A 25,951-nucleotide genomic window follows, 5' to 3' on the forward strand; every position below is an offset into this window, starting at 1 on the left:
TTTATAAATCAAAAATTACGGGTAGGTATTGAGTATAAAAAGCAGAGCAAGATTTGTGCAGATAAAAAAAAATCTTAATCCACCGATTGAATAAAAATCTCGTCAATTTAACCCGACTCGCAACAATGAAGATTGTGTGAGTTTTTTTTTTCTTTTTTATATTTTTCCGTATTTTTTTATCAGCTATTTTCCGTTCCATTTTGATTCTCAGTAGAGCTTTAGCTGCAATTGCCCAAACAATTGGTTGTTCAGGACAACGGGCCGTCGGAAACGACGAGGATTCAATCACAGATTGGCCCGTTAGTCTACTGGATAAAAGTTATCTACTAAACCCCGGTAGTTTAAAGGGTGTGCTGGTGTATAAGCGTGCGAACGACAGGGTTGCACGAGCGCGCACGCAATCGCGACCTCGCACCTCATGGTACAAATGACTCTTTCCTCTATATCCTATATATATCTCAATTCTCTTCTCTTTGATCTCATTTTTACCGCCTTTCTCCCTTACTCACACACCCAAGCCGGCACTCTTCTTTACTCATTTTCTATATGCTCTAGCAATTTCCCTACAGTCGATCGCAATTCGATATCATCCAATCTCGATTGATTTGCCGTATATTTTCTACAGTACTTGTCGCAAAAAATAAAAAAAAAATTTTTTGCTCGTTCGTCAAACGACTTTTTCTACTCATATATTTTTTATGTACTTTTGTACATACACTCACGTATAGTTACTTTCAAAATTAACAAATTAGTTATCAGTATCATTCGCGAGTTAATTACTAATTGCAAGTACGCTTGAAAGTTTAAAAAGTTTAAAGCATAAAATTATATAAATAAACTAGCGCGTGAAGAGTAAAAATTTTATATATTTAATTAGGTAACATGAGTGTCGTTTGGTAAATGCACCAAAATTTGTTTCGGAAGTTGCGGACGCTCGTGTACACTACTCTATATACTGAAAGCTTCATTACACGTAGTTATACAAAGCAAGAGGAGCTAGTGAAACACAGAGCAAGAGAGAGAAATTGCATAGAGCGAGTATGAGTAAGTATATATACTCACTCGGTGATTTTGCTCGTCAGATACGCCAGGTTTACTAACTCCGGATACAGGGGTTAATTTCGAAACTCATGCTCCTACTTCCTTTCATGTATATAAGGTTCCATCGATTATTCACAGGTTTAAATTGAGGTGCTGCTAATCATCGAGCCACTTTTCGATTCATCACAAATAATCTCATTTCTATAAAGAATTCAAAAAAAAATTAAAATTTTGAACATCCAAAAGTGCACTGTAAAAAATTTTGGTGTAAAAATGGACCCGGAGAATTTCACACAGCCATGTCGTGTGAAATAACGGTGTAAATTTGCCATCCGTGTAATTTTAACACGGTGTAATTTACTTTTTTTACACCATTCCGTGTTACTCATTTTAATTTTGAATAATGAGCAACAAACGATCATTGAATTTTATTTAAATATTAAATAGTATTTTGAGCATTTAAATATTTTTATGATTAATTTTTTTATCGCAAAATTATCATATAATATATTTACACGTTTGACGGTGTAGAAATTTTAAATTCACCCCACCTAAATTTAACACCAAATTCGGTGTAATTTTCACACCAAGACGTTTACCTTCCACCAGATCACAAAAATTTTTTACAGTGTGCAGACCTCAAACTCTCATTAAAAATTTAAAATAAGCTAAAGTTATTATTAAATTATTATTAGTTGTGACCGTGAGTTTGATGGGTGTAAATAACAAACTATGATGGTAATGAAATGAAAATATAACAAAAAGTATTATTGCAGCATGAGTTAAATGAACGTAACCGGGATTACGGATCGAAAAGTTTGTGTATACGCCATCGGCGATCGTACATTGGACTAAACTCTTTAGTCGTACTGTATATGATGTTGCTCTGGTGGAATATATATATATGATGATGACGGAACGGACAGGAAAGCTGATTAGTTTACAAATACTAACAACTTTTGCGACGCTAGCTTCGAGGATCCGAGGCGACGGAATATCGCGAGTTTGTGCCCTGGGCAAATAACAACCACAGCTATAATTTTGTTGTAGTCTATTCTGCTTGTGAAGTCGTATAGCAGTAGGTTATTCAATAGGCTTTGCATACTGTGAGCGAGAGGGCGAAAGAGAAACAGAATCCAACGGTTGGACTACATTCGAAATATACATATACCTGAACGATGAATATAAATTTATAAATGTGTATGTCTTCTGGTGCTTCTTGTATATACAAACATTCAACAATCCTGAGGGACTTTCCATTTAAATTTCTGTACATTAATTGATTTTACAATCGCTTTGAGATATTTGTACATCTTGACTAATATTACTTTGCATATTTACTAGTTCTCCAGGTTAATCATCTCTTATATTAACAACGTGTCGATTTAATTATTTAAGCTGCGGATACTGCGCTGAATAAAATAATTTTATCATTTATTCATTTGTGAAAATGATATTTATCTTCTTATAGATTGAAGAGAAATTTTTTTTATGTTTACTGTTAAGAATTCATGTGATTCGTAAATAGACATTGATTAGAAATTTAAAAATATGAATGTAAAAGCAAAAGGATTTTAATATTAATGCATAAAGATTAAAATTACAAATTTGAATCTTTAAAAACAAAACTTTTTGACACAATCACAGGAATTCTTAATCACTTATCTAGCTTCTTTTATAAGACTGAATTTCTCAGTGAAATCATTTATTCTTAAATTTTTTTATTTTCGTACAAACGGAAGTTGAATTTACGGTTCTTAAAAAATAAAGAAATGCTCACAATAATTTATAATTCAGTAGCTATAAGAATTGTTGACTTAAACTACTTTTCTTAAACTTTAAAAAATAAATTTTTTAGTTAAAAAAGTAATTAGTTTTTTCAGTTGCGCGTATAAAGTAGATTTTTATTTGAATATTCATAATAATTATATGACAGACTGTTCCACTTTGAAAAAAATTTCTACGAATTTGATTATTAGCATGCCTGGAAATAGTTTTCCGATGAAATTTATCGTTTCGAATGTGATATGACATTTTCAGTTCAGAATTAATAATCAGTTTAGTAGCATTTGTATGTTATGTTAGTTTAACCGTATAGATATCGTTACTTTAATACTTCACTTTGACATACTGACTTAACTTATATACGTACCTTACACAATTCCGAGAAATTTATTGAGTACGTTCAGGTATAACGATTGATACTTATTTACGTTATGTAGAAATTTATCGTCATACTTTATACATTTGTTACGTAAACACTACAATTAATGACTTAAACCAATTAATAAAGTAAAATAATCCATACACTCATTTCTTATCCAATTTACAACAAAGACAAACAATCAAACGACTAAATTTATTTGTCAAAAACTATAAATATTTAATTGGTGTAATATTAATATTGTCCATATTACACCATTTATGAGATTGCTCGGATTTCCGTCTCTCATTACCAATAAATATAAATATTTGATTGATTATTAGCAAATTTGATATGAAAATCAAATTAATTTTTTCAAAGCCCAATAGAATCAAAATTTATATAAATAATTATATTAAATAAAAAAACTTTTTTTTTTTTACTACACTGTGAAAAATTCCCAACAAATTTTACTATGGGTGCATTGTAACACCGGACCATAAGAAAACTGACACAAAATTTACAAGTGTCCCATAGTAAACGGTATGCGCAGTCGACACAATTGGGACCTATGCGCATACGTTCACTATGGGACACTTGTAAATTTTGTACCAGTTTTCTTATGGTCCGTAGTTACAATGCACTCATAGTAAAATTTAATGGGAATTTTTCACAGTGTAAAGTTGGACGTCGGGTATTAAATAAAAGCCGATGATTGGTGAATTTCTTTAATATTTTTCTTAATGAATTTTTGATAAATTTAATGGTTCAAAAACTCGACGAAAAGTTCAGATTCAAAACTTATAAAATGTCAGAATGACGTGCGATAATAAAAAAAATTGTTGAATTCCGTTAATTACGGAATTGAATTATTAAATAAAGCAAAAAATTAAATACGAATAAATTAAAAAATTAGTACCAACTTATTTGGTTCAAAATGTAAAATTCGTTATACAGATTTTGATTTTATTTTCCAAAACTAAAAAATATGATAGTAGTTAGCTTCTTGATTAAGTATAAATGTGAATTGTGCCTCTTAATCCGCGAATTTGACTTAACATGCATATTCTTTGATGTTCATGGATACATGCGCACATGAATACATACATATATAATCCCAATAGGTATTCGTCTATTTTAACTGAAATTAAATTAAGTTTCTGTACATCTTAGAGGAAGTGATTCACTGAAACGGTGGAAATATAGTAACAAAGAGACTACATCATTTCGTTAGTTACGAGTGTGCAAAGCTTGAGTTTGAAATTATACCGTCACACTTGAGAAATTTTAAGTAACACTTTCGTTAAATTTCTCGCGATGAAACTTTTGAAAGTCAATAAGCTCGTTTTAAATTCAATTACAGTATTTAATTTGTAGCGATATTTAATATTCATTTTTACAAATTTATTATTATAACTTTGTCACTTTAATTTTCGGTTTCAAAGTAAATATGAAAAAAAAAAAAAAAAAATTATGACAATTTTAGTTAATAAATCAAATTAAACTAATTGGAATTGTATAATAGTATTTATTAATACATATGAATACTGAAAAGGGACGATTGTTACAGTGATCAAAAAAGGATTATGTTATTAAAGCGTCAGTGATTAAATGGTCACGCGAACACGAGTTGATATTGGTGTGGTTAACTCGGCAATTTCGCCATTTCCAATATCTGTTGTCTCATATTGCCACCGATTCGACGTCAGTTGATGAATTTACGATTCAATTAATCCTCATTATTTTCGTTTAAATTGCTTACCGATCAAAAATTTATTTTATAATTATTTAATTGCTTAATCAGCGCAGTTTATTGTCCAAATAAATCAAAAGTTAAATCAGCAGAAAAAAAATATAAATTTTAGTTGAATAACTTCGTATCAATAGTCGTGTAAATTGCATTGAAAATAATTTTATAGCTGCGTAGAGTTAATTGTATTCAATCAATCTCTTTAATAATTTCATATATGTATTTGTGTATGCGTGTATTATATACAATTCGAAAATACGTATTCTATGTGGTTTCTACTGTCGATTTACTTGATAGCATAGTACTCGTTGTATTCTATTAAATTTGTTTATCTAACTGTGGTCAGTTGTTCGATTAAAATTATTTTATTTTTTCACGTAATAATAACGCATTAACCGCAAAATTGATGAATAACCGAGCTACAACTAAATACATACATATAAATGTATAAAATGTACACATATGGAAACGTAATTGATGAAAATTTTAACGCATGTTAATATTTTATGGATATTAATTGAAAAATTGTAAAGAAGATAAATAACCGATTCATGGTGGTTTTTTTTTATCGAAATGTTTCATGGAAATTTTTTAAATTCCAAAAGTAGGTCACTTAAAAAATATCTATATAATATTTTTATATATTGTTGTTGGTTATAAGTAAATATTGAATGGAAGAAAAAAAATTTAATGGTGTTTTGTATGTTTACAATGTCTCATAACCAATTGTACTTTGAAAGCGAACTATAAAACTTATATTGTTGGATAATATTATTATATATGTATATAATCGTCATTTCATAAAGTAATTGTGATATTATTATTTAAACTATCTCGACTTTATCTTCTTTTAGAATACATAAATAACTATCTATTTAGGAATACATCGTCGATGAATCTTATTTTCTCATTGAATTGAAAACAATTATTCTCAATAATTTATTGGAAATTAAATCAATGTTCTATTATTCTCTTGTTCGGTTTCAAGAGATAAAGTCCCCAACTGTTTTTTTCTCGATCTAATTTACTCCCGGTAAACTCTCTTGAGATTTTTATTCATTGTATAAATGGATATTTTATTGATTTTAAATAAATGATAATTATTTTGTTATTATTATTGGAGAAGGGCCGGATAAAATTAAGACGTTAAGAAAAAATCCGCTTTTTTAATCCTGAACACGATAATTCTTTAATTTTCAATTATCTTTAAAATTGTAACTTTGATTTATTTTTAATTAAAAAGATATTCTTTGACTTTTTACGCACAATTGAGTACTCGAAGGAAAAAAGTAAAAAATTATTTTTTTTTTCACCAAATATATAATCTGCTCTTCAAATTAAGAGAATAAATGACGAATTTATCAGAATCGGACATTCAATTTTTCACACATTGTCCCATTTTGCCCAATCCTACTCTATATGCTAAAAAGACATGTATGAGCTACTCACAAAAAAAAAAAATTTTCTACTTTCAGCTTACAAAATTATGACAAATGATTTTCAAAAAATTATTTGGTCTATAATACTAACGCAAAAAAGTTTCAATTTTTTTCTGAAAAATTGAATAGACAGCAGTGTATATAAATATTCTTACATTAATTGATAAATCATAAAGTGCTTCAGGTGAACCTCAAGTTTTTTGAGCTTTTAAAAGTTTATATAAACTTTTCGAATCTTCCACAACAATCTTGTTGCTTATCTTTTAGAGTAACTCTCGAATTGCAATTCATGAATAAGATTATGACCATTTCTAAAATAGTTGGCTTTTATTGCATGTAATACATCAAATATTTCAAATATTTCGCTAAATTATTCAAAAATTAAATATTTGATTCACATGATGTTTGCTTCATTAAAATTTAACATTCAATGCAACTAAGTGAGCACATCCTCCTATACAAGTTAAGATGTTATATGTGGCAGGGCAGTAATATGATTAAACATTTATAATTATGTATCCGTCGAGATAGTAGACAATTAAATAATATATATATATACACATCCCGAAGTCTATATAGATATAGGATATATATAAAACATCAATGTGGTAGTCTAGTCTGTTTGAATAACTATACAATATCGTCATACATTGTTAATGCAATTGTGTTGTGTACAATGACATCGTCACTTGCACGCTGATTAAAACCAGCGTCAGCTCATGTGAGACTAGTTCTGCATTTTCTGACGACCGGCAATTTTTAATATTCTTCTCCGTCGAATACAGTTACGCAAGTGGATTTTTAATTCGGTAAATGGATTATCATTTGTACCGTAAATTTTTTTTAAGACAATGCGCCGTTCGGTTTTTATGCAGTTTTTTTTTTTTTTACTACATATATAGACTGCTATTGCAGAATTATTCATTTTGCAATTCATTTATGCAGAAAATGGAATTGTACTTCTCATTTCAGTTTCATTTTTAATTAGCTTTTTTTCAATAATTAAACAAGTTTATTATTTTTTTTTTTTTTATGAAAAAAAACTATCTGTAGTGATAAAAAAGTAAAATTCGTTTTACAACAGTGATAATAACAATGATAATCTATTGTTTATTATTGAATAATAATTTTAAATTTATGAAATTTTAAACTTTTTTTTAAATTATTTCCGACAGGATTTTCGATAATAATTTTTTATTTATTTTCATGATTAACAATTTATTATGACTCGATTCTTAAGTGATTTCATGCATCAAATTTTTTTATTTGATTATTATAATATTTAAAAAAATGTGATAAATATAGATGATAAATCGAAAAATGTATGTCTGTTTAATTTATTAGCTGAGTTCTCGTAGACCGTAATGCATATTCGAACATCAGTTTATTTTAAGATTAAAAAATGGGTTTCTATTTTAGAGTAGACATTTAAATTTTTTCGTATAATCTAAACTTGTGTAGAGATAAAAAACTAAAAATAATTTTTTTTTTTTTAAACATTTTTTTATTGAATAAATAATAAATAATTTTATTATAAAAGTTGAATTGCATATTAAGAATAACAAATAGCAATTTATGCTGAAAGATTAAAAATACAAGAAATAAATAAATCTTTGGAGAAAAAAAAATAATGAAAAGCAGCTGTATTGCGGCGCTTCTAAAATCTGTTTTACATTAAATTTAAAATTCTTCCATTTATATTTTAACATAGTGTATAATGTTTCTGTCAATAGAAATATCGTTAAAGTTTTTACTTAACAATTTTATCCGACTTATAGAAATGCTGTTTTTGTCCAAACTGCTCACAAAAAAATTTGAATAAATAAAACAAATTTATAAGAAACTACAAGATCTCAAAAAAATTAAATGTAAAAAATGGTGACTGAGTTCCAGATATAATATAACTGATGGAAAAATAAAAATAATATAAAGGCAGGGTAAAATTTCTGTACTAACGACCCAGATTATAAAGTCGATAGTCATATGATAGTGTGATAAAATGTCGGACAAGACGCAGTAAATCTACACTGTAAAATTAATTAAATTTAACGGATAGTAAGTGGGAATTGATAACGTGGAGGCATGGGAATGGATTGCAACCCGTATCATGTCAATCAGTTTTGCTCGTTCATTCTTTCTCTTCTCTACTCCTATTCTTTCTCTCTCACTTGTATCTTTCGTACATATATATTTAATATACCCATACACTCGTATATATCTACACGGACAAAACCCTTTAGGTTCACTCGAGAGGTTTAACTTGCCCTCCTACCGAGCATGCGAATATAGTCAGACCTTAGTCGGCGGCGAGCTCGTGAAAATTACGAGCCGCTTTCGTTTGTTTATTCGCTGAATAATTCCAAATTAAAACGATATAGTGAGAGAAAACGGAAATTATTTCAATGGTGAAAAGTCGTAAATTAAACTTAGGTCAAAATGTTTCATTTTATTTACTTTCATTGTAAAAAAATCAGCGGAGTAAATCCGGAGTGAATGCAGAGCGAATTACTGTGGGTTTATTTAACCCCCTCGGAGTGAAATTCACTCCGAAAAATAATTTATTTAAATATTGAAATTCCGCACCAGAGTTAATGCGGATTGAAATAAAATCCGTACTCACTTTACAGTGTATCCAATTATTATAATACTCAGTACAGAACTAGCTTGTAAATGTTTTTATATTTGTTGGATATTTTTAGTTCCAACAATGAAAGGAAAATAAAATTTAGATAGAGAAGTATCTCTTGAGTAAGCGATGGTAAAAAATAAGAAAATAAATTGAAATAAAGACATATAAATTAGAGTGTATATATGAGATTTATTCACCGACTATGTATGTGACACATTACAGTTTATCTTCCTTTAAAATGATAGAGGAGCGAACAGTCGATTAGTGGGCTCGATTTTGCGGTTAGGGCGTCGGGGATAAGGCTATACATATATTCAATTTCCGGGTACACGATCATTTTCTCTCCTTCGATATCGATTGTATGTCGTACACTGGAAAAGATGATAAAGCGCCAACAAAGTCGTGACCGCCTCCAGCTCAAATTTTATACCAAATAAATCGACAGTGTTTTTTCATTTTTATTTTTTATTTTCCTTTTTACATTTTTTTATTATCCTAAATATATTATTTGCTATCCTTATCAGTTATCAATCATCAGTCATCAGTTTATTTTTAAAGGCACTATCACATGCATTATCATTATCGAGAATTTTCGTTCAAAGGACACTATATTTTACAAACTCTAAATAGTTTTAAAAAAAGGATAATATTTTTAAAGTTTAGATCTAATAAAATAATATATTCTTAAAGATATTGAATATCGATTGAACAAAATTTGAATATTAGTAGGTAACCGTTAATGAACTTTCGAATTCCGTGCGAGGTTTAACAGATGAGACAGTTGCTCATTGATTCAATTGTTTGTGGAGGTCGTGATCCCGGTGGAACGGGATAATTATTGCCTGTTAGTCTCCTATGGTATCTGCATGTGTAATCAATATCGATAAAGGTCCATACACATTGCAGTGTGTGAGAGAGAGCCATCAGCAATAGTGAGTGGGATCAATAGGTGTAGTTGGTGTATGGTTAACCATCTTCTCACAATTAAGTAAATCCTAATTGATACACCTATTATAATTGCTAATACAGAGATCCCAATTTTACTTTTATTAAACGAGCTAATCACCAATTAATTATACACTTTTATATTCTGGTTGATTGTGCATTGTTATTAATGCCATTAATTATAATAATAATAATAACAATAACAATAGAGAAGTGTACTTTGTCTGATGATAACGATAAAAAATATGTAAAAAAGGCTCTTTCGTAAAATTATTGCGATTACACCAGATGGAGTTTTATATCTGGATATTATAGATGGTAGAGAGATTCTTTCAAGAAGAAGATGAAGAAGCAGTAGTAGAAGAAGAAGAAGAACGAAGACTAGGAAGAGGGGGAGGAGGCTTGAGGGACGACGATGGAATATGACAGGCTGGAGATGCAGTAGGTGGTATGAAAAATGGGTTGGTTGTACGTGAAGCCGAGACCATGTTTCACTTGGCTCGCTTGTAATTTCTCGAAAACTCAAAAGTTTAACGTTAAGTGAAAAGAAAGAGAATATTGCTCGTCCCTCAAGAACTTGATGGTAAAGAGGAGTGCTTGTAAACTGTTTTGTTAAGTCAAATAGTACATCACTCTGAAGGTTTTTGAAATTTTTCATTCTATCGATCGAAATTGATTTTTATAACACTTGTTTATTTAATTTTTTTTTTTTCATCAAGTTGAGTAATTGAATTTTAGTATAGTATTCATTCGATTTCAAATTTCTGGGTGGAATGGATTGAAAATTTAATTTTTCATATCATTAATAATTTTCTAACAACGTAATTGTTGTGTATGAGGGTGAAAATGTTGATGTAAAGCTGTATTAATAATTTATGTAATTATTGAAAAGCTAATAAAACACATTGTTTTTCAATCTCGATGATAAAATATATATTACTAGGGCCAGCTGTTAAAAACGATTGGTTTGCATGGTTGTAAGCCCCCAAAGTCGGAAGCTCGTTATGTGCAGCACGCAAACACATGACTTGAAATTATCTTCGTAATTAACTGCGCTTCTTAACATAACGCATGGCGTGCCAACTGGTTAGACATAGTCGATATATATATATATATACACATACAATAGTCTAAGTATTTGTACAGTGAACCTAAATGTGTGTAGTCATGTGTTCTTATGAGACACAAATGTGTATTAGTGTTCATGTACGTGAGTTGGCAAGAGAAACGATACGTAATCCGAAACTGGCACCACCTGCCAACTGTTAGTGGTTTCGAGAAAATATATTTATTTCTCTACGTCACATTTCGATTTTACCTGACTTCTAATTGTTTTTACGACTTATATACACAAATTACAATCGGTCGCTTTGTATGTTGTTTTTTTTTTCTTTTTTTTTTTAAATAGGGCAATAGAAAAACAAAGAATACGGTTTGCTATATAAAGAATATAAAAATTACTTCATTATGCAAAATTTAATTAAATATTAATTTATCAAAGAATTGATTCAATTTATTAATTCATTTGTACACATTTTTAATTAAATTCCATTTAATATGATTTCATACCATTATATATTTATTAAAAATTAAAATTTCTTCTTCTTGAAATAACGTGAATTATAAATTTACTGTGAAATCTTTCGAAAAATTTAATTACCGAAATAAAATTCGGTTAAAATTTAAATTTTTATATCTTTAGATTTTGAATTATATCGTGAGCGCTTGTGATAATTTAATTGCTTCAATAATGAATATTTAAATATACGTTTATCTTCAGTACTAAGTGTTAATATAAAATTAACAATAAAATATGCAATTATCACTTTTTAATTTTTTATCTCTTATTAAATTTCGACAAATATAAAAAAGTATAAACGAATTTAGCGAATATTTAATTAATAATATTCTTAGTTATATCAGGAGCTGAGACATTTAGATCTTGTCATGATTATTTATTTATAAATTTTATCGCATAAATGTAATATTAAACTGATGAATATTCTATCTTGAATTAAATCCAAATCCGTTAAACTAATTATGCGAGTTGATAAAATACCGCAATTTTCGAAAGTTACATCTCTTATATTTATTTAACCTAAAAGGGTTAAAAGTTTTGAACAAAAATATAGCCATGAGCTTTGCAAAGAATTTCGTAGAAGACACTTGCTAAAGACAGGTGAATATATATTAATGTACAGTATATAATATATATATACTCGTGTGATATGTTCGAATAGTTCGTAGGGTTAATAATTTATCATCGTCGGCCGCCGAGCAGTCTGCCGCCTAGTGCAATCGCTGTTATTGGTATAGTTTGCTTTCTTGTATAAGCCGCAATTACAATCGTGCTTTGTACATCCAAAACTGATACACTATTTAGTAATTGTTGGACAGAATTTAATATATTATTATTATTATTATTATTATTATTATTATTATTATTATCAGTAGTATGATGGCTATTTTACTAAATATTTAATGAAGCTGCTGAATTAGTTATTCAATCGTTATTCTAATAATGGAATTTTAATATTCTTTTTCGGTTCCATCAATCAAATTCTATTTTATTTAAATAATAAATCATGTATTATAAATGAATTATTCCTTTGTGAAAATGTTTTGTCAGTTAAATTATTATCAAAATTTTGTTTATTCATTATTATTTTTTTTTATTTTTCAGGTGAGTTTCCTGAATACAGTCAATGGTTCGATGATCATGCGAGTAAGTTTTGTTTATTGTTTTTGTTGTCATTTTTTTTAATTTGAAGGACTAGAAGCTCAGCAATAGCACAGTCTATGGCAATATAGTAAAGACTTTTGAAAATTGGAGAGTTTAAAAAATTATCAAAATTTTAACATACATCATCTACGTTTCTATTAGAAACAAATTAATTTTGTTAAAATACTAATTTATATTGCACATTTAGTGTCGCGTATGATATAATTTTATATCACTTTCTAGACTTAAAACTGGACAAAACTCATTGGGTTAAAATATAAAAAAAAATTATTGTTGATTAAAAAATAATTAAAATTTTCATTTTTTAAAATTTTCCGATCTTCTTGTATTAAAGTTTCCTTAAATGTATTTATAAACATAAATATTGAATTATGAGGACATTCACTTAATGCTTTTGTAAAGTTTTTTAATTACTTTATTTTATTTGCTTAATTACTTTTTGATTACGTTTACAAAACTTATTCGTATGATAAAAACAAATATTTGTTTTCAATGCTACGATAATTGAAATGTATATTTTATTTATTAATTAAAAAATTATTTTTCCTACTTGAATTGAAATTTGTTAAAAAGTTGTTGAAAATCACGTTATACAAAGAGAAGATTGATATGAAAACTTTAACTTTTTTTTTAACAATTGAAAACAATTTTAAAACTATTAATTAAAAATTTAAACGATGTAGCAATATAGTCATAAGCCTCCGGTCCCGCCTTTAAACCATTCTCCTCGCGATAACCATCTGTTTCATCAATTAAATTTCGCTGTACTGGACCGTTGTTTTCGTGCAACCGTGAAATTCACGAGCTTGGCAAATTTAAATTCTATTTTCCTCCCAACGAAACAACAAATAAAAAAAAATAATACACCCTTTGTTTTATTTAATTTTTTTTAATTTTAAATATTATTATTATTATTATCATTTAAAATTTATTATATTTTTTCTTCATTTTTCTTTGTGGAAACTCGTTAACACGCTCGTCGAATTCTCCATCAGCATCATCCAAGTCTCTGTGGTTTATGGAATTTTAAAGTTCGAGTATCCCTTTTTATCGGAGCTCGATATCTCACCCTCGCTGGGTCTTAAATTTTTTTTTTCCCTCCTTTTGCTTCTACCAAGTGAATAAAACCGTGAAGTTGGCAAAGTATAAATGAGGGTGCCTGACAAGAGTATAAGGCAAAAAAAGGTACAAGTAGTAAAAATAAAATAATAGTAAGAAAGAGTTTGAAGATTTAAACACGCGCCAATATTCAATTCCTAGATTTTTCACTAATAACCCAAGTTTTTAATTTCCATACAATCTATGTTTCTATATATATATAGCTAGCTATATAGTTAGTTGAATTAGACACATAGATGCCGGTGGAACTTGTGCGACACTCGGTGTACAACATCGGGCATGCGACACTGATGTTAACTACGTCGTGGCAGCGTCGGCGCGAATACTGTGTCTATTCGTGCGGATAAGTGGCCGAGATAGACGCGCTTGTGTTGCCATAGCCACCCAATTCCGTCTTTCCCTTTCCAATTCCCTCTTGTTTTCTCTATTCCGTACAAACACAATTCTCTCTTTCTCTTTCGCTCACTAATTAGTGACTCATTTAACCGCACACTCCACTATGTACAAAGCATTACCTATACACATACTGTGTTAATGTATCTCAAACTAACACCTCCTAAACTCAAAGTACTCTAATAAAAGTGCAGTTTAATTTCATACACTATCAAAAGTCGAAAGTGGATAAGGATTGTATTTCAATTCAAATTCACTCCGTCACTCGGATTTCCGGAGTTTAAAAAAAAATCATCCCCCATGGGGGGGTGAATAGAGATTTTTTCATAGGCGGAGTGATTTCGGAGTCACGCGGATTTTATTTCCATTCCCAATTTTATATTGTTTCGGACATAAATATATAATCTTCTATAACCAAAACGTTAAAACAAAATTTTTTTTTGTTATTTTTTTAACAATTATTTGTGTCACTCCTTATCTTGAAAATAAATTCTAATATTACTAACAATCTAAATTACTACAATTTATTTTTTTTCTTGTGAAGTAGACCCTCGGGTAACGTTTATCTTCTGAGTGGGAAATTTTAGTCAAGTCAGCAGGTTATTACAATTGTATGAAGATGTTTACGATGAAAAATACACTCAATTGAAATGTTTCGTGTCTAGGGTAATATTAAATAAAAACTTTACGATCTATATGCAAATATTTTAATAAAAAAAAAAAAAAAAGGAAAATAAATTTTTCGTTTATTGCACTGTTTGTTCTTTGACATGTTTTTTTTTTTGACTCGTACGGGCTCTTTGTCATCATCTCCATCTATATACTATAGAAAACGCGAGGAAGGAACAGTAGAAAAAGATAGTTAGCATTTACGAGATACCCGTGAATTAATTGGTCTCCCAGGACCGTCAAAGCGTGCAGCTACGGAAGCGCCTCTCTTTCGGTTTCTATTCTTCTTATACGTATATTCCTATCCGTGGTTCCTTCTCGTTTTTGGCCGCCTACACCAGTAGAAATTTATCCGTGCGAGTATCATGGACCCCACTGGTCTTACCATCTCTACTCGTGCATTAGCCCACCATCGGCACCTATATAAGTAGTATTAGTGTTTGTAGTATAAAAGTAAGTAGTCGTAGTAGCTGTAGTATACGAATGGGTGTGACAATTGCCGGAGGATAAATGTGTCACGTAGATGGGTGAAGTGCCAGATTGGTCAGCGATTTTTTTTTTAAGAATCGTATCCACCGGCGACGGACTCACGACTAGACGTCCTTAAACTAAAACCTTTAAGGGATATCTTCGTGAGCCTTCAGTGCACTTTTATTCGTCAAGAGACACTAGTCATTCTACTTTTCCTTTTATACGAGTTCAGAGTATCCATTTATGTGGATTATTACACCAGAACTAATGTGTACTATATTATAGAACTGACTAGAGTTAAATAACCGTATAAAAAATTACTCATATATTTTTATTTTTCAATTATCATTATTATTTTTTGTAGGCTTAATATTTATATATGTATGTATATATATACATATAAGCTAACAGCTTTAGAGTATAATTAATTATAGCCTAGCCATTGTGAGACAGATTTGGCAAAAAAAAGAAAAAAAAAACATTCACTGTTTCTACTCTTTATTATTATCGGCATTAATTTGGATTATTCAGAACAAATCTCTGTTTAATCTTCCTCGGAGTTGGACAAGCTCATTTAAGTTAATTTAGGGGAATTGTAATATTTATTTTATCTTTTAAACTTCAAAATTAATGAATAATATAATATACCCAAGTTTTAATGAAGTGTAATTTTATTTTACAAAAATTTTATTGTTTTTAATGGTATAAATATTGATTTTACGTGAAAAGTTATTTTAAAAATGACTAATGAGAATAATAGACTTAACGAAGATTATAAATGCTCAATACTATCTGTATAAAATACAAGCAAATGAGGAGAGTTAGGAGTTACCCTTGTTATGTTCTCTGTTAAAGTCGGTTCAGCAACGGTCTTCTATGAGTGAATCCCTCAAATGGGGAAATTGATGAAGGGGATATGCTAAAGCTAAATAGGCGCATAACGAGAAGGTTAGCATTATGTAAATCAGCCGCTCGGATCCCAGCCCCAAAATCCGGACTTTGTTTCTTATCATAGCGCCCGTTTCTCGGGTTATTCATTACGTTTTTTATTATTTTATTTTAGTTATTTTTTTCTGTCGGCTTTATTTTTTCCTTTGCCACTGAAAATCACACCCCAGAGACTTTTTTTCAACCGTAATATCGGGCATATTTTCCTATTGAAAAACATCCTGCGATGCTTATCAAACGTTACAGTGGTGAAAATATTTTAATATACTCGTGTGCATGAGGGGTTAAATTTATTCGCTCAGTTTTTCTATATTCTAAAAACCGTTGGGTCACATGAATGTTTCAGCTTGTTTGTAAAATTTAAATCATTTTTATATGCATACCCACTATGCTCTTTCTATTTGAAAAGGGGGATTAAAAAAGATTTTTTTTTATATCTACACGGAGAGAAAATTATGGTAACTGTTCCTAGTACGTTTATGAAATATCATCCCATACCGTTATGGTAATGATTACTTGGGATTATGGGATATAGACCCATACTTTCTGGGAAAAGTTTCCATAAGTATGGGAACAATTCCTATCATTATAGTAACAGTTTCCATATCGCATGTGAAAGAATCATAGTAATGATTACCATACTCATAGGAATTATTCCCACAAGCAAATAGTAACCGATCCTATAACCACATTGTAATGGTTCCTAAGAGTATATGGGAAAAAGCCCTATATATTATGGTAACTATTCCTATAATATTATTGTAAACATAACCATCATATTATGGTAATGGTTACCATAATATTATGGTAATCATTCCCATAATGTATGAAATTATTACCATGATATTATGGTAACGATTACCATAATATTATGGGAATGGTTACCATAATATCATGGTGATAATTTCCATAATATTTAGAAATCATAATAATTTTTTTTTTTTTTGTAAGAAGCGTTTTTTTTGTATATGACAAAATTTTAAGTATACAAAAAAAAACGCTTATTACAAAAAAAAAAATTTATTATAATTTCTAAATATTATGGTAACCATTATTATAGTTACATGGTAACGATTACCATGATTTCATAGGAACTATTCCGATACCACATGGGAATTATACCCATAACTATAGGAATGATTACCATAAATATATGGTCAACATTTGAAAAAAACCGGTTACCATGCAGTATGGGAACCATTCCCATAATATATTGTAACTGTTACCATAATTTTCTCTCCGTGTAGTTTATAAAATTTCTATCAATCAAAATATCACGTGTTTTACTTTAGATTTAGAGAATTGATGCTCATTATTTTTGACTTGGAAATATTTTTTATCAAAACTGATAAAAATTTATAAAATTACAATCATAGTCATATTTTTTTACTGCCGATAATTACTCTGTCAATACCAGAGTTAAATCATAAAAAAAAATTGTTTCCAAGCAACGAGAAAATTCGCAAGTAGTAAAAAAAAATTATTTTAAAAAACAGCAGAAATGTATTTACCCATATATTGTATTTATATAATTGTATAAACAACTTTTATATACCAACCAACAAATGACTTTTTACGTAATAAAAGCCAAGTTCTCACAATTGCCAACTAAAAATATAAAATGGCTGTCGACAGTAAACGCAATTCTCAGAACAAATACACAGCAAAGGCATTTGGAATTCACACGTTTAATCATCAACAAGATCTTTTATTTTTTATTTTCCTACACCCCTAGCATGTCAGATATCCATCAGCATCGGCTCTTATCGTCAACTGAATTTCTCGGCATTCACAAGAATTATCCTTTCTCAAATACTAATATTAACTCTCATAAAATCGTAACATATATCCCTCCACAAATCCATATTTAATACCCTCTATACAACTTTAACGACATTAGCTGTTTCGTAGTATGTGTAGCGTACCCGTGGCTAGTCATACCCGGTGATATTGTTATTTTTTTGCGGTCCTTTTCTTTCCTTATCCTCATCATCCCCATTCTCGTCCTAGTCCTCGTTCTCATTCTCGTCCTTTACCTTTCTTTCATATCACTGTTGGTGCGGACGACCAGCATACCTATTTTTATTTCTTCTTACGTGAGCTTGACGGTTACAGTTAAATCTCGTAAAAAAGGTGCCCTACGAAGGCTTTGTCAGTATATTTTTCTAGGAAATGTAATTTTTTCATGTTCATGTTGCCGTTCATAAAACATTGCCCGGGTTCAAGACGGACCTAAAACTACTTCTCCTAAGGATCAAATGTATATATGTACATATATAACCACATATTTCGAATGTCTTTATACATAAACGTATATATAAATAAAAATATATACGAATGTATGACATGTGTGTGTGTGGCTACGGATAAAATTCTTGACGTAAACTTTTCAATACCGTCTTGACATCTATGAAGGTTTTAGTTCATACCAGAACTTTACTGTTACTACAACGTTATAGTTCAACATATGAAATAAATAGTTTTACTAAATGATAGAATAATAATAGACAAAACAACAGCAATAGTAATAATAATAACAATGAAATTGAGATATAAGAATTGAAATCTCCAAGTGCATGGCTAAGACGTTTAATCATGAAATTCATAATTACGCGGTCGATTCGACGTAATATTACGTTACCCGCAATATGGAAATGTTGTTAGACTGCGTGGGGATAATACCCTGTCATAGTACTACGAGTGGTGCATAATATCATATTGCAATACATTGAGATCATAGAGGTGCTACCGTCGTGTGTCAGGCCATTCAACTCTAAGCTACACATTATTGTTCTTGTTGCTTTTTTTTTTTTTTTTTTTTTTTTTTTTTTATTTATATTTTACATTTTTTTTAGTAATGATATTCTTAACTGTAACGGAACTTTCTAATTGTTATTTTTCTGTGATGGTTATCTTTTTAGTTGGATTACGGTATTAAAAAAACAGAAAGAAAGAATGAGAGAGAGAGAGAAAAGGCAGAAAAAATGATACTTGGCTTAACGTGAGGAAGATAAAAAGATCAGTACATGAAATATATAACAGTGTTGAAAGAGCTTCAATGTTAAATTAACATCACGTGAATGCGATACATGCAAATCATAAAATAATAATAATAATAATAATAATAATAATAATACACGCGTTACTAGTGAAGCTTTTAATTTTCACGAATTCATCCAGAAATTCGTTTTCAAATGTCATTTATACTCATGTATATATTTATTCATTATATTCATTACATTTAATGTTTTATTTTTTTTTTCTCCATAAAATTTGTACAGCAAATTAATCACGTTTGTGCTCCTCAATTTTATTTTTGTATTAATTTTGTTCTTTTCATTGAATTATTTCTCATGTAAACATCGGAAATACTCATTTTTTTTTTATTGATTTAAAACGTTATTAAATTTTTTTTTTAGTTTTTTCAATATAAAGTTTATGCTGAGTAATTATTATAAACTTTAAAAAATTTTAACAGAAAATAAAATCATATTCTTTAATATACAACTCGACCAGTCTGCTTTTACTTTAGTTGCACAATTTATAAGATACTTATCTCAAACTTTAATTTTATATAAAGTTGAATTTCCTGAGAGATTGGAAATATATTACGTATACAATACATATTATTATTATTATCATTATTATTATTGTAAGAATGTTATTTTTAGTTCTGATTACAGAATATTCCACTCAAATACGGAAACGAATATATGTTGACCGTATAGTGCGTTAAAAAGTTTTCATTCCCAGTTGGTTTTAATTTTTTTTTTTCTGTTTGTAATTACGGAACAATTTTATGTTGACAAACAAAACAATGCATCCCATAAACCGGTGCTACACTGTAAAAAATCACCGGGGTAAGTCCAAGCGGTGTAGGTGTTAAAATCGGCGGTGTTAAATTTCAACACCGAAAGTGGTGTAAAAATAACGCCGCTGGTGTAAATATTTTGTACCGGTGTTAAAAAAAATTTTCCGGTGTTACAATAACACCACTGCTAGTGTAAATATTCTAGACCGGTGTTAAAATATTTTATTTTGTGAATATTTTTACTTACTCGATCACTATACTTGTTAATAAATGATATTTTTAATTCATTTTCATAAAGAACGGACTTTTTTTTGTGTTTTATAATCTTTAAAGTTCATTCTCCAAGCGGACCAGTTTACCCTGCTTTTACACCGGTTACCCCGTTTTAACACCGGTAAATTATTCCTCCTACACCGGTGTGATTTCATTTTTACACCGGTCGGAGTTAAAATGAGTCCATTTTTAACACCGCTCTTTTTACAGTGTAGTCATCTCTAATAATAATATAAAATATAAATAACAAATATAATAATAATAATAATAATAATAATAATAATAATAATAATAATAATAATAATAATAATAATAATAATAATGAATAAAGCAATAATAATTTAATAACAATTAACATCAAAAAATGACGTCTATATTTTATCGTAACATAAATAAAATGAAATATAAAATTCAATATTTGTTTAAATTTTGCACGCCATAAATCAATTTCATCAGAATTATTAAATATTAAAATACACAGTTACGAAATGGGTGGATTTATAAATTGTTAAGTGACGTTAAAACATTAATATCCAAGAACAATAACAACAATAACATTAAAAATAAAAACAAAAAATAGCTAGGAAATGTAATATCAACCACTCGGATCATTTAAAATATTTTTTCATTAGCTTATCACTTTACTTTTGCAAACTTTGTATGCTAAAAATATTATACTTTTTCTTTAACAAAAATACTAATTACATTTTCGATGTTTTTCATTTTATTTTTCACAACTTACAAGCTTTGTTAATTAGAATATGACATTATTTCGTTGTTATACTTAATAACGTTATAATATAAATGAAAGAATATATAGAGTAGAAAAGAGACAAGTCATAGTATACATACGTAATATATATATGGCAAGAGACATGAGGGAACATTTCATATACGTATTCCCCGACGTTCATATTCATATTCCAGTACAGGCTACTTTCGAAAATGTGCGCCGGTACTATTCATAGTATACCTGTGTAGTGTACTCGCTAGTATAGCGACAGCGGCATGGGGACGACTGTAAATTCTATTATTCTTATTCAAAAAGGACTCTCTTTGTGCTATTCCCCATTGTTCCATGAAGAGGCAGCTGAGATAGCTTTAAGAGTCTCTTTTACGTGGATACAAATTCTTGTAATTCTACATCAATTGTTACATATTAAACTACTCATAACCATCTTACACACTTATTACATACCTACACGGAAATAAATTTGTAGTAACCGTTCCTAGTACGTTTATAAAATATCATCTGAAACAATTATGGTAATAATTGCTTGGAATTATGGAATATAGGCCCATACTTTCTGGGAAAAGTTTCCATACACGTTGAAAAAAAATGCTAACTATTACCATCTTGCAATAGGGAATAATTACCATCTGTATGTGGTAATCATTATCATGCTTTTATGTTAACTATTTGTTTTTCGTACATCAATAATTATTATTGCCGATAGTAATAGTTACCATCTAGATAGTAATATTTCTTATGTCTGAAAAATTTTTAATTTTGCCCTCTAAGATAGTAATGATTATCATCACGGATAAGAATGGTTACTATCTAGATACGAATGCTTACCATGCTCGAAAGGAAAAGTTAATATAAGCGAATGAGAATCATTAAAATGGAAGGATAGGAATAGTTACTTTGTTAAGATGGTAAGTATTACCACTTTTTTTTCAGCGTGTACTATGGGAACAATTTTTGTTATTGTGGTAACAGTTCTTATATTGTAATGATTACTATACCATAGGAATAGTTCCAATAAGTAAATAAGAGTTTATCCTATAAAGACATTGTAACATTTCTTCAGTACACGTGGAAATAAATCCTATACTACATGGAAAAAAATTGTCCAGTAAATATTCCTATGCAGCATAGAAATGGTTACATTACTCTATAGTTTGTGTCACGACGCTCTTATGTGACTGCGTATACAAACTATAGAGTACTGTAACTATTATTATGCTGCATAGGAATATTTACTTGACATTTCTCTTCGTGTATGGTAATCGTTCCGATGATAATATGATAAACGTTCCATACATTATGGTAATATTTACCATACTATTACAGAAAAAATTACCATAGTGGCATAGTAACGATGACAATAATTCCATAGGAATTATTTTGATATATAGGAATAAAAGCTATATTTATAGCAATGGTTACCACAATATCTATGGTTGCCGTTCCTACAACCGATATTTAAAGAAAATGGTTACCATGCATTATGGGAACCATTCCCATAATATTTTGTAATTATTACCATAAATTTCTTTTCGTGTACATATATATGTACATAATATTTCATTTTTATCAGTACAACAATATCAAAAATTTTTAGTTTAATTTATTTTATTGAATTTTTATTTTGACAGCCAACCGGACATGACTTTTTCATATTTCATTATTTTTATTTATATATATTTTCATTGTGATTTTTCTGCTGGTTAAATTTTTTTTTTTTTTCATCAATAACCTCACAATCAGTGTCAATCAATAAAAATAATGAAGACGCAGGTCATTTAGGAAATTATTATTATTTTTACTGTAGTATATGAGCAAGTGAACGATAGACAAGTTCATTAGCGGACCAGTGATTTCATGTTGCCAAAGAAACGGAAATGTCACTGCATGAAGAAGGGCTTTAGTTGCATACAAGATAAATTATTTGACAAGTAATAGAATTTAATGACCATAAACTTTATATAACAAAATAATTATTAGTAATAATAACAGAAAATAAGTTAAATCCACAATTACAATAAAATTATTTTATTGTAAAGAAAGTATAGAAGTAAAATTTTTATTTTCTGATAATATCAACTTCGTCAGACATCCATTGGATTTTTATGTCTTTTACTTATCAGATAATTTTCCCAAAGCCTTCGAGGAGCTGTAAACTCAAAATAATACTGTACGTAATAATAACTTTATAATACCACTACAAATGCATTCTATTTCTACAGTACTCGTTTTCTCGGTATAGAAAAAAAATAGTAATAAAAATAAGCGAACATTGGACAGTATATTGTCTTCTACTTTCTCGTTCAGCCGAATCAAGTGCGATAAGAAATGTTCATTTCAACCATCTAATAAAGATTGACGATGTTGCTGTTATTATCATTATGATTACTTTCTTGTTGATGTATTTTGCAACTATTCCAAGTATAATAGAAACACAATAGATGTAAATACGGGCAGAGTAAAGTTGATAATCATCACAGCCTTAAGGGTTGTACACTGACTCTCCAGGCTTTTAGCCTTTTTGAGTTAATCGACACTAGTGTGGCTACTGTATACTCAAGTTATACTACTCACTTGTAAAGTAGTTTGTAGACGACGGTAATATCACGTATAGTTGGAAGCAAATTGTATGACCGTGCCCACCCTTTTCATATATACTCATTTTCTCTCATTTCTCGTCTCGTTTTATTCGTTCTGTGAATATTAATGGTACACTATTCTCTATACATGCTCTGTACTGTACTGTACTACGGCTGTTACTGCTGGCTGCGTATGCCTGCGATGGTTGTTAAGTTTAATTGTGACGTGTGCTACTCGAATCGACTGTAATCGGGACGAGGGGATCATTAAAGTTATTAAAGTCGAAAGCTCGCAATTTACACGCGATAGCTGGCTCGACAAAAAATACCAGAGTATTCGCTGACAAAACATTATTTTTTTAATTTTATTTTTATAATCAAAATTTATTTTTATTTTATATTATTGTTGGTTATTTTTTTATTTTTATTTAAATTAATACATTTATTTTTACTAAATTGATGAGCCCGCGAATAGCTTTTTGTGGGATTAATATTTTTTTTTTTTTAGGTATTATTATTAAAAATGAGTTTTGAGTAAAAAGGATTTAAAAGAGATTTATGGGTATTTCATTTTTGTTCGCTATATATATTTTTTTTTTTAATGCATATTTGTCGAGAGATCGTAATGAATCGTACATTCAAAAGAGTGGAAGCCATCATTGACTTTTGTGTGTTTGGTGGTGACCACTGACACGCGTTAACGCGACCGCTTGCCCCGAATACACCATGATAAATATATACCTTTGATATCTATGTATATACATTAGTAGGTACAGCAGTTGGTAAACGTATATATGTATGAATGTATATGCTCTCTACTGAGTACGTTGGGTTCTCGAGTGGTGGTTGAAAGCGTACACGGGAATTTCTCGGTACTTCTATTACATACTATGTTCATGTGGTCAGAACGACGCCGCACGGACATAAAAGCACATGCTCTAAATGCAGATGAACTACGAGACCAGTTTTCGTGGATAATCCCGAATGTAAAAACCACTAAAGTCAGGATTCTAGATTTTTTAATTGCTTAAAATAAAAATGAATAGCAATTTTTTTACGGCAAATAATAAATGAATTTTTAACGACACAAAATATATAATTTTCAATTTTTTTTATACTTATATTTGTTTAGTTAAGCTTTAGATATTCATATGAAACCCAAATTTTATTTATTAACGTAATAATGAATTGTGTGGATGAGCCGGTTTTTTTTTTCAATTGTATCATTACGAAATAGTCATATGTAGAAAATAATATATTTGTGAATCTCGATGCGTTCGTAAAACTGAACAATGAGGGACAAATGAATTCGAAAAGCGAATTGGCAGATCATCAACAATGTGATTTGTCAGGCAAAATGTACGATTGTGTGATTTTTAACGAATATTGATTGGATTACCAATTTGACTGTTGTATTTTCACAGTGTCGTGGCATACTTTGCTACACGCGATATGGAATTAAAATTACCATTAGTACAATATACATTTCTTTGTCTTCTTTCGTTATACCATTGCCTGAATTATTATTTCTGTTATTTTTTTCTAAGTATTATAGGTAGAAAAAGAAATAATAATATAATAAATTGCTGATCGATACTCTGTTTTCTTATATTTTACGACATTTATTTCTATTTATATAGATTTAGTGTGTCCCCAAAAGTGCTATAAGTATTCTTATGTGTAACCACATTTCATGACAATTCGCAGTTTCCTCAATAAACTATTTTAGTAAAATAAATATACTTCTAAACATTCCTCCAGGGCAGTTAAATAATACAAATCTATTATTGACCTCTGTAATTTCATTGTTTACAAAAATAATCAATTGTTTATAAAAGTATTAGATTTCTTCATATTTTTATTATTTAACGGCGATTGATTCTCATAGATAATAGGGGAAGGGGGGGGGGGGGATCAAAGCGGGGTATTTAAAAAATACTATGGTTCCAAGGACTCAAATACGCTAAATCTTTTTGTTTTTAATGATATGCCAAGTAAATAAACAAAAATTACAGTTGCCGTTAAAACAAAAAAATTTTGACTTTAGCGGGTAAAATGGGGTATTCCCTAAAAAAGGCGAAAACAAAAAAATTCTGCATATTAAATAAAATTGATAAAATTAAATATTTTTGTGAGCAATTTATGTAAAGAAACATTACATTTTACACAATTGTTGCCTGCAAAAGAAGAAAAAATTTTTTTACTGGTTTTTATCACAAATCAAAAGCCATCAATATTTTTTGACTG

The 25,951-nt window shown here is 29.2% G+C and overlaps 1 pseudogene; it reads left to right on the top strand.

The window, feature by feature from the left end:
- LOC103577528 (neurotrimin-like) overlaps positions 1-25,951 on the top strand; it is a 99,419-nt pseudogene that overhangs the window by 20,985 nt on the left and 52,483 nt on the right.

Source organism: Microplitis demolitor, chromosome 3, assembly GCF_026212275.2.
Source record: "Microplitis demolitor isolate Queensland-Clemson2020A chromosome 3, iyMicDemo2.1a, whole genome shotgun sequence".
Lineage (NCBI taxonomy): Eukaryota > Metazoa > Arthropoda > Insecta > Hymenoptera > Braconidae > Microplitis > Microplitis demolitor.